General features: G+C 44.2%; 1 protein-coding gene across 2 annotated transcripts in view; it reads right to left on the bottom strand.

Annotated features, from left to right (window-relative positions):
• The window catches only part of SYTL2 (synaptotagmin like 2), a 46,721-nt gene extending 39,303 nt beyond the window's left edge, over positions 1-7,418 (bottom strand). Inside the window, exon 1 of one of the 2 annotated variants that reach the window (XM_015852417.2) lies at positions 7,270-7,418. The gene's annotated coding sequence lies outside the window, so the exon portion shown is untranslated. The remainder of the gene's footprint in view (positions 1-7,269) is intronic. The other variant, XM_015852419.2, reaches the window with a different exon arrangement.
• Between the last annotated feature and the right edge of the window lie 950 nt (positions 7,419-8,368).

Genomic DNA, 8,368 nt, shown 5'->3' on the forward strand with positions numbered 1-8,368 from the left:
CTGGAGAAAAATCTGCCATTTTCTGTTGTAGACCAACACTTTGAGACTTGGGATACGTGGCATCATTTTTTTTCTCCCTAAAATTCAAATGAAACCACACAAAAAAATCTTTCCTTTCATAAACAGTTTCTACTCCCTGTAATAAACAGGAATCTGAAATTATGCTTTCTGTAATTCATGCATGAAAGTTTCTATGCCTTGGTAATAAGAAATAAAAATAAGGCCTGAGATTCACTGTACTTCTCCCCACCCTCAACTCAAGTTGCTCACAACTGCCAAGTGCTTTTGGTCGGGCAGTCATCCAATAATGGTGCCTTATGATGTTTCTCAAAACCTCCCCGGGCAGTTATATGTCTCCATGCCTTCCAGGGAGGCTTTGCATTTGTCTAGAACATGTTGTAACAGCAATACTACTTTGTTGGCCCTGCACAGACCTTTATTTTTCCCCTACTTTCTCCCACATTAGAAAAGAACCTGAATTCAAATACTGCACTCCAAACATTATATATATATACCCTATTAAAAAGTACCACAATCATAGCTTAGATTTTCACATTTTCACTCAGTGCATATATATGGGATGTAACGAGGGAGAGATAAGGAAGACATTGGAGTGGTTTATTATGACTGATATTAAGTTCATCTACAGGATCAGAAGCCGAGGAGGAAAACCCCAGTCAGTTGGTCCAATCAAATCATCAGAGCTTCCTTTTACATGCAGCAGCCTCAGCATGTCTTAGATTTACATTTCAAAATTGCTTTCTGTGCTCCTTGTACTCCTGACCTAAGCTGCTAAAGCTTCACTTGAGAGAATCTGCATTGCAGCCAACGCCTTCTAACAGGAAAAAGCAGAGCTGACAGCCCATCCAATAATCTGACCTGCTTCTGCACCCCTATTTGTGCCAGCTCCTCCAGAAGAACAGCTACCCTTACAGCCCAGCTGATCAACAACCTGCATCTGTATTTACCTTCATACCTAAAGCTTTAAGTTAGTTACAAGTAACATGTATGTTCTTGGTTTTATTTTACTGATGTTCTTCAGAGACCCAACATATCAGCACTAGCAGCTAGGATGGGTTGGAAACCCAGATACCAGGCAACAGGAAGCTGAGGAAGAAAGATAAATGGAACTGTGTAATGTAACAATTTGCATCTGCAAGGAAACTCATTCTCAGAAGGAAGGTAACTAAGTTTGTCCCCAGCACCCATTCTCTGGAAATCCTTTATTTTGGAACACAAGAAGCACTTTGCAGGACTGGCTGCCATTAGGAAGTCACATCAGGCAGTAACAGTATTTTGCAAAGAAAAAAATTGAATAAATTAGGCTTAGAAAATATGACTTCTTGAAACACGAGGCAAATCACTTGTTGGAAGAACAGCTAATTAAACTAAATGCCAGTGTTGGCAAAAGCACAAATAGTTTAAGATGGTCATGAGTGTATTTGCACAGAAGTTCAGAGGACTACAGAGTTAAGTTTGGATAACAGAGAAAGAAAACCATTTAACTCTTAAGAGGAATTTAAGTTCTTATTCAAGAGTCCAAAACACAATTGCCTGCAATGTTAAAGCCTGAGCTTAAAAACACTCAAGGTGACTTGTCAATTTAATTCTTGAGAGGACAAAAGGAAAGAGATCTTTCAGTAAGATATGCATATCTGTAGCCAATCCAGCTGCTCTTTCTCGAGGTGTTATCAAAGCCTTTTCAAAATGCTACCAGCCAGATGTACACAGCATATCATAGTTGCAGCAGTCCTAGAGATTAAACTGAAGAGCAGTATTTGCCAACAGCACTTGTGTTTAGCCGGTGGGAGGCAGAAAGTGCACTTTGCTGGTTGCAAAGTGGAAGGTGATGTTGGAATCCTAGCAGAACTAGGGAATATCTAATAGGGCAATATTAAAGTCGCTTGTACAAACGCATAAATGCTTTATTTTATTTCAGTTAAATATCCACATGCTCTCGTGTGCAATATTCATTAATATGCAGATAAAGAAAAGAGCCCACTTATCTGTAACTACAGTACCACACAACTGCTGGAGGCAGCCACGACAGGAAAGCAAGAGAACAAACCCTGCTCCCACCTTCATCTTGCTTACCAGAACCAAGGAGTCTCCTGTTATTACCTGCAGAGTAGCTGCAATCTGAAAACAGTCTTACTGGCAGCCTCGCTCATATTAGACAGGCAAATATTCTGCTTTACACAACACGTACTCTGAACAAGAGAGCAAAAATGTTAACAGCAAGTAGAAAAAAAGTTAACAACTGAAAACTGGAAGAGGAAAGAACAATTTGTTTTGGCTGTAGCCTAATCCCTCTAATAATATATGGCTGCTTGCCATTTCTTTCACAGGACTTGGATATTGGCAGCAGTGCCTAGGAATGTGAATCTCAATGCCTGCTATGGTACACAGTCATTAGGACAGTGGTTTCAAACAGATGTGGTCTCTGGACTAACAGGTTCATACATTAAAGAGGAACCTAATAGAAACACATCTAAATAGTGCTTTTCTACTGACCACCTTTATCAGGTTGACTGTAGATGCCAAGCTATTTATTTTTAACTGCCTAAAGAACAAAACTACTCACAAGATCTTGAGTTCTTTAATAAGCAGCTTCAAAATTACAGAAACTTTAGCAAGTTAACAAAAATAATGTGTATATTTCTTTATAAATGGTGAGGCTCTGATTCTGGTGTGCTTTCTTACACATCATACCCCTACATATGCACCAGCATATTGTTTGAATGAATAATTACTCATACACAAGAGCTACACTTTTCTAGTTGATAATTCTCTTTACCAGTAAATAATATATTGCCAGGACAAGGAATATTTCAATATCATAGTGAAAATGGCTCAATCCTCTGTATCACTGGAGGCACAGCATTGTTTATTGCAAACAGTGACTCTCAGCTCCCTTTACAGAGAGAGTAAACTCCTGCCAAAAGGAGAGCAGGGAGGTTAACAAGACAAAGCTCCCATCATCACACTCTATGCAAGCATTGGTATTAGACCCACAAATGGTAATGCTGTTTTTAGTAAGTTTTAGCCTTAGGCAAATCAAAGTGGTTCCCAGTACAGAGCAGTTGAGAACTTCAGGTATTGGAGACTGGCAGACCTACCCTACCTGTACCCCATCTTCTTGCTCTCCTGTATTAGCACATATGTGGGCATTTCCATGGAGGACTCTGGCCTGGAAACAGTACCACTGAAGACTGGAAGTAAGCAAAGCAGCACAGCAAATTAACAAGTATTTCCCATCAAATGGCTACTGGGAAGTGACACATTTCCTACTTGTTGTTTTAATAATCTATATATGAAAACAAAGAACACTGAACTGCAGTTTCTGTAGTCACTGTGCAGTCCAGAATATTGCTAATGCAGAAGGCTTTCTAAACAAGAGGACCTGTTGCATCTCTGCAAGTAGGGACACTTTTCCTATTCATCTGAGTTAATCAACTCACAGAATCACAGATCACAGAATCACAGAATGACCCGGGTTGGAAGGGACCTCAAGGATCATGTAGTTCCAACCCCCTGCCTGGCAGGGCCACCAAACATACACCTTTACTAGATCAGGTTGCCCAGGGCCCCGTCCAACCTGGTCTTGAACACCTCCAAGGACGGGGCATCCACAACCTCCCTGGGCAGCCTGTTCCAGGGCCTAACCACTCTCCTAGTGAAGAACTTCCCCCTAACATCCAACCTAAATCTTCCCTCTTTTAACTTAAAGCCATTTCCCCGTGTCCTGCTATTGTCAGCCCTTTCGAAGAGTTTACTCCCCTCCTGGGAGTAAGTTCCCTTCAGGTATTGAAAGGCTGCAATGAGGTCACCCCGCAACCTTCTCTTCTTTAGGCTGAACAAACCCAACTCCCTCAGCCTGTCACTGTGGTGACACTGTGGTTCTCTTTAGTTGAGGAAGGACAGCAACCATTATTGACACACTGCTCTTCCCCCACTGAGTTTGTAAAACTAGGAATCTTCAGGCTGAATCTTCCTAGCTGCCTCTTTTAAGTATCAGAGAACTGCTGCTGAAGTCACCGGTGACAGCACATTTCCTTTGCAGGATGGTACACAGTATAGTGTGGTGGGACAGCCAGAGCACAACACTGCCAAATCAGAAGGGCAGCATTTCACATCATCCTTGCCTCAAAATCAACCCTTACTTATCTAAACGACTCTTTCTAATTTGACACTGCAGGCCCCCTACTTATGGGCACCAACTTAACCATGACTATGGCTTAATTAATTTTAATGTACACAAATAGCCAGCAAACAAACCAAGCCCTTTGGCCATCGTTTCTCATGAGATGACAGGCTAACCACAAACCCCACACACTCACTCATGCACATTTCTTTGCTTAAAATTACCCAGCTAATAATTGGAGTAATCTGAAAGCTGGTAGGAAAGCTTGCGTCAATTTATGCAGTCCTTAACTGAGGCACACACCAATCTGAAAGCAGGCTTTTACACAGCACCCAATTACCAACAGAAATCAGGTGCCAGTGGGAAAGGAATGTTGTCTGGGACTCCTGCAGTCATGGAAACAATACATGAGATAAGGAGAGAGAAGGGAGAAAAGTCAGTCTGGAGATGTTTCTGGGTAAGTACTGTGTTCAGTTTTGGGCCCCTCACTGCAAGAAAGACATTGAGGCCCTGGAACGTGTTCAGAGGAGGGCTACAAAGCTGGTGAGGGGTCTGGAGCACAGGCCTTATGAGGAGCGGCTGAGGGAGCTGGGATTGTTCAGCCTGGAGGAGAGGAGGCTCAGGGGAGACCTTATTGCTCTCTATAACTTCCTGAAGGGAGGTTGTAGTGAGCTGGGGGTTGGCCTGTTCTCTCGTGTAATCGATGATAGAACTAGAGGGAATGGTTTTAAGCTGCGCCAGGGGAGATTCAGGCTGGACATTAGGAAGTATTACTTCTCAAAAAGGGTAGTCAGGCATTGGGATGCACTGCCCAGGGAGGTGGTGGAGTCACCAACCATGGGAGTGTTCAAGAAACATTTGGATGTTGTGTTGATGAATATGATTTAGCTGGGAAGTATTGGTAATGGTTGGACTAGATGATCTTCCAGGTCTTTTCCAACCTTGATAATTCTGTGATTCTGTGATTCTGTGAAGTTAAAAATGAAAATGGTTAAAGAAATGTCAGCCTAAAGTCTGCAAATAGAATGCAGTCAGAATCACCAAAATTAAGTTTTGCAGTGAGGTTTTTGTAGAATCATAGAATGGTTTGGGTTGCAAGGAGTCTTAGAAAGCACGTAGTTTCAACCCTTAGCATTATTTTTTTTAATAGATGCATTAAAGGAAGCTCGCTATAGCTCCCTATTAAGAGGGAAATATTTATTACCTAGTTAAATATATTGTGCACTGGAAATCTGTATAATATAAATATTCCATCTGCTGCCACATTTATTCCGTCTACATTTGAAACCAACAAGCAGCGATGTCAGTCCTCCTTAATAGTGATCTTAAATTGCAATAATAACAGGAAGTCTATCAGCCATGAAAACTTCACTCACAAGTTGGCCCAGCCCAGCCGTGCAAACAGTTGCGTGCAAAACAGTCTTTTCACAAATGCTCATAGCCAAAGCCAGAGGAAGGTAGACAGTTCCAGGCAGAGTCAGCGCTGCAATACAAAGAAACCTAAAGGGGCTCAGTGAAAGCTAAAGCCAGTTGCTCCATATGAGAGGTGAGAAGCAGGGAACAGCAGTTACACTGATGACGTACTATGTCAAACTGCACTGCATGAATGGGATTTGACATAAAAATCCTGCTGAAAAGCACAGGGGTGGGAAAGAAGGAGAGGGAGGTTGTGATTGAAATTGTTTTTCAGATATGGCGAGCATAATAAGGAGTTTAGTTTGTAAGGCTGGAGTTCAGAGTATAATACCTCTGCCTAACAAAGGTATTTAGTTTTGCAGGAGTGGCTCATTCTTTATGAAGATAGCAATGCAGGGCACTGCCCAGTGGCCATGGCACACCCACAAGAAGAGAGGGAAACCAGAGCCCCAGAACCATTTAATCCAAGAGGATTCAACATACCGACATTTATATGTCAGTCTATGAAGGTTTCGTTTTGTTCGCTTTGAACTCTCCCTAAGACTGCACTACCAAGGATTAAACTGTCCATCCAACTAAAAGTTAATTAAAGATATGTTGCAACCTCATGGGCAGAAACAAGAGTCCAGGTCTACTTCCTTGAAGTCGGGCTACCACATCCCAGACCAAACTTTCTCTCTTGACTCTCATTCTCACCCAGTGAGCCCTGCATTCCTGGTTGCACAGCAGTCCGGCTGTACTTGGGCTGAAGGAAAAGGAGAGTAACCTCAGGGTACTCATTTTTCATCCAGGTCTCTTAATCCCCAGAGAAGTTCTGTAATCACCCCTAGGTGGAATAAAGGCAACCTGCATATAGTAACATTTGCAAGATAAGAGCAAAGCATGTAGAGCAGGCAAGAAAGATGTGTAATGAAAGCTGAATAAACCAACAAAATAGAGAAGAGAGAAGTCTGATGGAACAAGAATAACTAAGATGTTGGTAAGATCAGGGTAAGTCTTACTTCCCAAAATAGTACAAACTGTGTCAGAATCAGATGATATCACAGCCTTTACTTCTGGGGAGGCAACAAGGTGCATAAAATACTAAGCAAAAGAGATAATAACTAAGGAATATCATAAAACTCTCACTTCTATTCCACTATCTCTGATGAAAGGCACTTCCATGCGCTTCACATTGACCTCAGGAACTAAGTCTTGTGGCCATCAGTATTAAACACAGAGCATCAGCTTCATGGCACTGTATAGCCGTAACTTTCCAGCTCTGAGCCTCCCCAGCATGCTCAGCCATACTTGCACAGCCATCCAACAGCCTGCCCCCAAATATAAGTGACCTTTATCCTGCAGTGGCAATCATATGAAGCAGATCCCTCTACACACACACACACAACCAAGCTCATTGGATTTTAGGACCACGTCCCATGCCACAAGTCACTTTAGAGACAGAACGCAAGACGCCACTCATGCTTCAAAATCAAAGTGCTTCCTATTTATACAGAGAAGCCCATTAGCATCTCTCAGCTGAGATCTGAGAGCCCTGTTTAAACGAAGAAGGCCGCCTGTTATTAAAGCATCATTCTGCAGAATCCAGGCTCAGGTGAGGTATAACAGGCACAGCTCCCCGCAGCAGCAAACCCCTCACACGGCACCCGTCACAGGGCACCCCTCAGCGGGACACCCTTCTGGACCCCTCCGCCTTCTCCCCACCTTACCCCATCGGAGGATCAGCAGCAAACCCGAAATACCTCATCCCAGCCGGCAGCCGCCTGTCTGAGGACAGGGAGGTGGCGACGGGAGGCGGCCCCGACCCGCTCCAATGGCGGCGCCGCGTCCTGTAGAGCTGGGCGGGTCCGCCCTGTCCGCCTCGGGCGCCGTGAGGGAGGTTGTGTGGGGCGGGTTTGAAGCGGCACCGCTGAGGGAGAAGGACGTGGCAGCTGGCAGCTACGAGTGGGTATCCCACGTGAAATCCGCAGGCTTGACTTGAGGGAAAATGATCTTTATTTCACTTTACTTGGAGATATGTAACTTGAGAGGTGTGAAGATACGCCTGTTTGCTGTAAAGATACGAGTCGTGATAATAGAGGTTTCGATCATCTGTTTGTCCAGGGTGCAGCCGTGGGTGCTTTTCTGTTGAATCAGTGACATAAAATACACATTCTGCCATTTACATTCCGGCGGTGCCTCTCTCCGAGCAGCACAGGCACAGGTTGCCCGAAGTGGTGCCCCGTCCCTGGGGACACCACAGGTCAGGCTGGACTGGCTCTGCACACCTGACAGCTATAGGCGTCCCTGTGCATTGCTGGTTCACCTTTAAAGGTCCCTTCCAACTCAAACGAATCACAGAATCACAGAATTGTAGGGGTTGGAAGGGACCTCTAGAGATCATCGAGTCCAACCCCCCTGCCAAAGCAGGCTCCCTACACCATGTCACACAGGAAGGCATCCAGGTGGGTCTTAAATATCTCCAGAGAAGGAGACTCCACCACCTCCCTGGGCAGCCTGTTCCAGTGCTCCGTCACCCTCACTGTAAAGAAGTTCTTCCGCACATTTGTGCGGAACTTCCTATGCTGTAGTTTCATCCCATTGCCCCTAGTCCTATCCCCACGCACTACTGAAAAGAGACCAGACTCACCACTATGGCTCCCACACCTCAGGTATTTATAAACCTGGATCAAGTCCCCTCTCAGCGTTCTTTTTTTCAAGGCTAAACAGACCCAGTTCCCTAAGTCTCTCCTCATAGGGTAGATGCTCCAGGCCCTTCACCATCTTAGTGAAGCTGGAGCCCTCTGGAATAGAGCGAATCGAGAATGC

Source organism: Coturnix japonica, chromosome 1, assembly GCF_001577835.2.
Source record: "Coturnix japonica isolate 7356 chromosome 1, Coturnix japonica 2.1, whole genome shotgun sequence".
NCBI classification, from domain to species: Eukaryota; Metazoa; Chordata; class Aves; order Galliformes; family Phasianidae; genus Coturnix; species Coturnix japonica.